The sequence below is a fragment of the Lycium barbarum genome, chromosome 6 (assembly GCF_019175385.1).
Source record: "Lycium barbarum isolate Lr01 chromosome 6, ASM1917538v2, whole genome shotgun sequence".
In the NCBI taxonomy this organism is placed as follows: domain Eukaryota; kingdom Viridiplantae; phylum Streptophyta; class Magnoliopsida; order Solanales; family Solanaceae; genus Lycium; species Lycium barbarum.
This window is the reverse complement of record NC_083342.1, coordinates 17,935,275-17,943,763: the sequence shown is the minus strand read 5'-3', so window position 1 is coordinate 17,943,763 and position 8,489 is coordinate 17,935,275. Positions and strand designations below refer to the sequence as shown.

Below are 8,489 nucleotides of genomic sequence, written 5' to 3'. Positions count from 1 at the left end.
TTTTGGGTCTGAAGAAAAATGATTCCGGATGGTTGACGAAAGTATATAGGCCGATTGACCGAGGGATATGATTGATATGAACACGATTGGCTAGTGACAGGTAATGTGAGCCTAAGAATGGCTAGATTATGTGATTGAGAGCCAAATATGGCTAAGAAACCCGAAAGGAAATGGTTCCGGGTGGTATATGGAGCTCGCGAGTCCCCCATGAGCCACGCCCTCTATTAAAGGAGCGTGTGTGTACTGGAGATGGAAAGGCCTTGCAATGCATATCATTGGCATTCCTTATCATTTTTTTATATCTATGTTTATTTGTTGTGTTAAGCTGATATTGAATTATTTGGCTGCTTGATTCAGATTATCGAACTATATTTAAGGGTTTAGATTCTATAACCTAGGCTTGTAACATATGATTTTGAGAATACAATAATTATTATGATTATTATGGTGGACTAACCACTGTCTAGAAGTAGTATTCGGAAGAGCAGCCCTCATCTCTGTTTTAAGATAGGTTCGGTCAACGATACTGCTAAGTACACGTTGTTCGCCGTACTCACTCTACTTTTGCTGCACCTTTTTGTGTGAAAATTTCATCCCTGGTTCGAGCACTATCTGCAACTTCGCCGGCCGTTGAGGAGGCCTTCTCAAGAGTTCGGGGTGAGCTAGAAGCAAATCTGAAGCATCACATTCTCACTTACTTTTATTTCCTATCTTTTCATTTGAGACAGTGTATTAAGTAATACTTCAAACTTGTATCAGTATTTTTAGCAAGTTCTTGTACTAGTGACTAGTCTTGGGAGAATCGTACTCATTTCAGTATTTTATGATTATAAAAGCTTTGAAACTCGAAATTGACTTGTATGGTTTCTTTCCGCATTTATTTCCTTAAATAACTGTTTAATTGGGTTGTGGACGGCTTACAAATTGAGTCGTGACAGTCGACTACAGTAGCCGGAATGCTTAAATTACTACAATTTTTCAATTACTATTCCCCATTACTATAATAAAAAAATTTGGATTTTTTTTTTTACAGCAAATTGTTGTTTATTAGCTACACCACCTGCCAAATTATAAACACAACAACTAGAACCTAAGAAACCAACCAAACAACTAAACGTCCCAAACAACCAATCAAACATAAACAAATAATCTAAACATTGACGCATTTGAAACATCCCGAACGAACATCAATTTGAAATAGTCTAAACATCCCAAACCAACAACCAAGAGAAATTTCAAGTCTAAATAGTTTAAATGTCACAATAAAAAATAATAACCAACAACAATACGGTCTAATCCTTATAGGATTTAGTCTATTTCTCATCATCAGATATCTGTGCCATGTGTTTCTTCATGAACTTCTGGATTTTAGCAAAGTTCGCGTTGTAAGTTTCACACTTTTGCACTAGCTCTGCGATTTGACTTCGCATCATTTCCATTTCGTCCGTTTTTTTTCAAACTAGAAGCATCAGACAACATCGGTGAAGAGCTAAATGAAGAGTATTGAAGTCCAAGCTCGTCAACTCTACCTTTCTTTGGACCACCTGCCGCCCCTATCCATATTGAAGCCATAAACACTTCTTATTTGTAGATATTATAAATTTCAAAATAAATGCAATTTGTCAAAATGACTAGTAATTGGGATCGGCGAGAGGATTATGTTTCATGTTTGATATAAGTTTCAGAAGATTTTGTTAATTACTGTTTTACCCCATTAATTCATAGAAGAATGTAATATTATTCGGATCGCATTATTACTTTCAATTATTATCAAGAACAAGCAAATTTAGTGGTAAAAGTGACATAGTTCTAGTTGAACTTTAGAAACTGAAATGATGAAATAAATTTAGATGAGGATTGTCATTAATTATGAGCTAAAGTCAATCATAAAACAGCAGTATTACCATTAACTACTTTTTACGAAGAAACTGAAATGATGAAACAAATTAAGTTGAGGCTTTCATTTAATTGTGAGCTAAAGTCAATTATAAAACAGATATGCAGTATTAGCATTAACTACTTTTTACTAATAAAAACCTCTCTTCTTGAAATGTGAACTTACCTTTGTTCACTTTTTGAGCGTTTTCTTTGACTTTGTTGCAAATAATATGCTGCCAAACATTGATGAGATCATTCACCCTTAATGGTTTTCGCCAAAAAAAGCATGGCTCTCTTGGAAAACTCCATGTTTGCTTTATCAGACATCACTACAACAAAAAATTATATAACATAATCTATTTGCGTAAGATTTCCTAAGATGATGCATATAAATAAATAAATAAAAGAAAAAAGAATTAACCTAAATAGTCATCCACCCAACTGCTTAAACTAAAAATGGTCAGCGAATGCATAATCAATAGATAATCTATGTATATCTGCTAGGAAAAGTAAACATTGAATCACCATCGGCTATTTGAGTAAAGATCACACGAAAAAACGTCTACTCCTCGATTCCAAACAAGTGCTAGAAACAATGATGCATAAACTTACAAATAATTGGAATGTTTTTTGACGCAAAATGTGCTTGAGAAATATGAATCCGTCCATCTCTTGCATGTTGACTTCAGCAATGATAAGGTCATATTGGCTCTCCCTTTCTAGAATCATTGACAAGGCTATAGTTGGTAATTCAATCGTCGTAATTGTACAACAAAAACAAATGCACCTTAATCCTAACCCGGTTGTTCTAGTTAATATATATATATATATATATAGATAAAGAAAAGTTCTTAATTTGTCTGTGAACTTAAGGTAATTGGATATGTGTTAATTATTGCTGAACGAATTTATTCCCATGTATACATGACGAATATGCTACGAGCCTGTTTGGATGGGCTTATGGCTTTTGATTTATAAGCCATAAGTTAGGAATTCTAACTTATGACTTTTGGCTTAAAAATAAGTGCTTAAAAACACTTTTTTATTTTACTCAAACGCTACAAAAGTGCTTAAAAGTTATTTTGGCTTAAAAGCACCTAAAATAAGTCAATCCAAACAGGGCTAGATCAATAGGTTCATGACACGAAGTATTATTTCACATAAATTCCTATAACTTAACAATGAACAGGTTGTTAAATACAAACTAAGAAATTTCAAGTAAAAAAAACCTTTATACTTTAACTTATGGAACCTAAGAGAGATTAAGAAAATAACTGAGTTGACAATAATTCCATTTAGAGAAAGGAAAAGTTATTTTAGATTAAAAAAGGAAGATAAATTTAACTTTTAAACATATAATAGCCTCCCATTCTGCAAATGTTGCTTGATTAAAATTCATAACCGTTTGATAAGAATGGATATCCTCCCCCCCCCCCCCCCCCCCCAACCCCCTCCATTTTTATTATCGAACGATAAGCAAATAAAAATAAAAAGATTCTCTCCTCCACACATTTAACAAATTCGATTATCTTTTCAAAATTCAGTTACAAAATGTTTATAAAATAAAAGCAACAAGAATCATACAGGATACCGTACAAAATAGAGCAAAATTAAATCTATTGCAGAGTATTAAACCCCTAAAAAAATAAAGTAATTGTAATTACAGAAGGAAAATACCTTTATAATAATGCTCTTTGAGGATGGCTGCTGTGTGCATTAATGAAGTAGTGCTAGGATCAATCACGAAAATTTGATGACCTCGAACAGAACTTGGAACGATGATATTCTTTGCACTTTCAACATCCATTATATTACTACAAAAAAAAAACTAAAATTGGCTCAATTTCAGAATTTAACTCTCGTGTTTATGGAAAAAATTGCATGTACGCTTTTATAGTTGTGGTATACAGTGACGAAAACGCCCTTCTACAAAAAAATATGATTGACCGACACTACTACTATTTGAGATAATGTAAAATAATATCAACTTGAGACACTGAAAAGTCTTAAAATCAAATTTTCAAACTCAAACTCCCATATAATGCTGAGTTACGATTATTCGATACTTTGCGTTAAATTCTTCGTATGTCACTAGTGGTCTAAATGTGTTAACAAGAAAAAATGAAGGAGAAAGCTATGAAATTAGAACCTTGTGATGGACAATATGCTAATTAGTTCAATATAGTTTATATATATATATATATATATATATATATATATATATATATTATGTTTTGACCTCCTATTATTGCTACAGATAAAGACTCCATAATGCATGAAAAAGAATAAGACAAATTTTCCATATGTTTGATAGCTAACTAGGGATGCCCAACGGGGTGGGACGGTTGCGCGTCACACCCGAGTAACCCGTGAAGGTTTTCAAGCAGCACGATCCGCCTTGCCCCTCCCCGCATGAACCCGATGCTTAGTCTTTTTTTTTTCTTGATGAATTTAATAATTTTATAATATCAAAAGAAAGGCCACGGATGCACAATAATTATTTTGTGTGCCACACTTGAATGTGTACTTGGGTTTTAGAAGAATTTTTTTGTTTCTTTAATTATTATTGTTATACTATTTTAAAGGTTCTATTTCGCTCTATTTGATCCAAAACTTTGTTGCTTAACCGAAAAATATACATATTCTGTTTGAAATGATGCAGTTTATATGAAATAATTTGTCAACAAAAATAAGCTAGGTGCATATTCCCCAGATACATGTAGTGTTTGTTGCTGTCTTCCTCCAAAGGAGTATATTCAATATTCAAATCAGATAAACTATCTCTTGCATTTTAAAAATATTCTCAACCATCTATAGTTAGATATTGAATTTTGTTAGAAGTGAAACTTTTTGAAGCTTAAATATTAGGAGCTACTACTAAACGATATAGTGAATTCTTTCCTAGCCCACATGTCATATGTGTCATCATAGTGAGATTATCTCACTGTACTAGGAACAACTAAACTTTTTAATTTTGAATTTCAACCACTTGATTATATGACCCTTGATACTTGAGAGCACGCCATAAACATTACGAAATTTAGCACAAAAATAATTACAACTATCTAATATATGAATTCTACAGGGATATTTTCGCAAATAAATGCATGTAATTACTAATTGATTATGCTATTTGTGGGAGCAGAAAGTTAAAACATTTGAATAGCTAGATAATCGTGCCGCCCCATTGCCATCCCTAAGCCAATTTTCTAGTTCTTAACTATAGTTCCTCCATGTAGATATAAATAGAAGACAAGAACGAGGAAATGAGATTTTAAAGCTTGTTTTAAGCACAATTGATTCTTGCACTCTAAGATTTGATTGTTTAGCCGTCCAACAAATTTAGACAATGTGATCACCTAATTTGATGTAAGTGCAAAATACTTCTAATAACACAACTTGTACAATTTAGATTTTGGGTGGCATTACTTAAATGAATGAAGTAATCCAAAAAATGAAACACTCATCTCCAAAATAGTTAAAAAATTATTTGGTACCTCGTAAAATTAGTCAAGGTGCACTCAAACTAGATGGACACTATGATTATAAGTAAAATAGTCAAAGAATTGGCCAACACCCTATGTATTGTTACAATTTTCCGTTGTTAAAGATACAATGAGAACGGTTTCCTTTGTTCTATACAACAACAAGATTTTAACAATTCTAGGCCTATTGAAAAAAATAACTTTTTTTTTTCAATAGGATCTTTCTCGTATATGGTTTTCGTTTGAATTAAATTATTTAGTTTATGTAAAGCTATAGGAAAGGTCATAAATTAATTCCACATTGAATTGAAAAAAATAAGTTCATTAGGTACTATTTCTAAAGAAATTAAAGAACATAGTCAACAAAAGTAAATAGAGTAAGGTACAACTCTTTGTCAAGATAAAGAAAAAAAAACATAAGCAATAACAAACAAGTTATAAAACATAAGGAAACCAAAGAAAGAAGGAGCGTTAAGGTTTCATAGAAATTTAAGAACCCAATTACCCATAAGTACAAACTTAGCAAATAAAGTTAACATTTAAAACATTTATGGCTAATGCATTCTCACCCTCTCCAATTGAACACACATTAACATTTTCTAAATATTTAGTGGAACACATTAAGAACATGAATTTAGTGAGAAAAGACTTTAAACGAGGTACATATTAATTCACTTCAATATCTTTTCCCTAGCAAAAGTATACTCCACATTAATCTAACTAAATCAATTTTTCACAATTTATATTAACAACATTGCTTCACATTGATTCACGTTATTAAGAACCCAACAATACCCAATTCAATTTCAACATTGGTAACCATCCTTTAATTTTCCTTATTCAACATCAATTCCTTAATTCTTCTCCAATAATTCAATGCATAATAGTAATAAGGTTAATGAAACCATTGACATCAATATCCCTCTTCTAATTCACAATTCACCTCATTCTTTTGTATTAACTCTAGCTTTGAAGCACTCATTTTAGTAATATATATATATATATATATATATATATATATATATATATATATATATATATATATATATATATACTTTTTAATTTAAGTCACCATGTCGGTCATATGCCTTTGATGTGGGAGATTTGGATTAACCCCTATCTTTTTCATACACACAATTATGTAGATTACAAAGACTGGAGGGGAATATCAATTTTACCTTTTATTCAAAATCTACAACATTGTAACTTATAGTCTGCAAAAATATTATGAAAGCTACTAACAAGAAGACTCACATAACTTTTATTGTATTGTTTAATCACTGATTTAGTGGTGTTTCCTACCCATTAATAAATTTTTATTATCCATCATCACAGTTGAAAAAGTGAAGAAGAACGTATCTTTTTCAAAAAAATCCCTAGATTGAAGATTGAATATGGGTGTTCTTGGAGACAGAGGCGGAGCCAGGATTCGAAGCTTGTGGGTTCGGGGTTCTAATTCTTTAAAGTTATTGGATTCTTAATTGATAATTTGTACATATTTGACAAATTTTTTAATACAAATATATGGTTCGAACAAAAGCTACTAGGTTCGACTGAACCCGCAACCGAAGGGCTGGCTCCGCCCCTGCTTGGAGATTTAATGAAAATCTATAGACATTCATGAGTTTTGGTGTTAAAACTTGAATTGGAAAGATGTTAATAACATAAATAAATCATTGTAAAAATCTTACATTTGGATCACCGGGGGGTTGGGGTCGTTCTCCTCTCTCAATCTAACTCCTCGTCGAGATCTTTTCTTTCTCCTATTCAATAGACAGGCGAGCACCTAAGAAATGAGTTTTAAGGAGAAGGTGTATCGTATAACCTTCTACTCCGCTCCTTTCCTTAGTTAGGTTGTTGGTTTCCACTCATCGAAGATTCTAGCTATCTGCAAAAGATGGTAAGAATAATGTGAAAATATGGCACTAAAGACCCCTCTCTCCAGTAATAAAATAAATTACAAGGATCGCGTGTTGCGGCACCAGACTTTCACTCACTTCGACGCTCACCACTACCTAGGGATACTAGAAAAAGGTTGTTGAAGTGGTGGAGTGCCCAACTTTCAATCGTTGTGACGAGCTTCATGTTTCTGGCATACACCTTAACTTGGTATGTCTTAACATTAGGCACGTGATTAGTGTGGCTAAGATTTAAAAAAATTCGCGGAGCTTTACAAAATTTTTACGTGTCTGTTGAAATTGCTTCCAGCATGTGTAACAAACTGCTTGGTCATTTTGAGCATCAGAACTCCTTTTCTCCTGCAGCTTTAATAGAGTGTTTCATACTTGCGAGGATGGGTGGCTCGGTTACGAGGAAATCAGGTGAGTATCGAAGAAGAAAATCTAAATAAAAAAATTCTTAAGTTGAAGAAATGAAAAGATCTAGCCAAATTAAACATTGGAGTTTAACGAACTTGAATCAGATTTTTGTCAGTTTCATGAGGTCCGAAATGTTATTTTTGACTTGGTTGAGTTTTTAGACTAGACCCGAAGGGTTAGGGTATGATTTGGGCAGTTGGTGGAGATTCTAGAAGAGACTCTAAATTTAGGTTGACCATGATCAACATCGGGTCAAGACGATCCCAGATTTGTGTTTTGAAAGTTCCAGCAGATTCATATGATGATTTTGAACTTGTCAGCAAATTTTGGTTAGATTCCAATAAGTTTCTATTGTGTTGGGTTGTATCGTGCTCGTATTTAGTTTAGACATCATTTTGAGCATAAACTGTACCACGTAAACAAAATGAGCTCTGAATTATGTTTCAACTGAACCATTTGATCTGTATCATGATTTCGGAACCATAGCGACAAGAATCGTCAAATTCTGAGATTATATGAGCGAGTTATGGCCAGTATACCCCAAATTGCTTTAGTTGATATCTCGTGTGGCTGCAATTGCGATTATCTGGCCGCATTTGCGGTGATACCTGACAAACTTATAAAAGTTCCCCAATCCGATAGTTATTTCATTTTTTCATATTTGGAGTTCTAGACCTTGGATTTGAGCGCTTTTTTGCAGCGTTTTTCTCATCATAAAGATAGGGTAAGTTCCTAACCCTTGTTTTGGTGTTTTCCCATGTATTGCATTGTTTATTTAGCATTTTATATGTGTTGGGTTGAAGGAAAG

At 32.9% G+C, this 8,489-nt stretch overlaps 1 long non-coding RNA gene across 1 annotated transcript; it reads right to left on the bottom strand.

Annotated features, from left to right (window-relative positions):
* Positions 1-1,157: 1,157 nt before the first annotated feature.
* Positions 1,158-7,409, bottom strand: LOC132599614 (uncharacterized). The gene is made up of 5 exons (XR_009566896.1): positions 7,055-7,409; positions 3,556-3,692; positions 2,491-2,597; positions 2,063-2,207; positions 1,158-1,553 (listed from the first exon to the last, which is right to left on the bottom strand). It is a non-coding gene; the product is annotated as an uncharacterized LOC132599614 (long non-coding RNA).
* Positions 7,410-8,489: the final 1,080 nt, after the last annotated feature.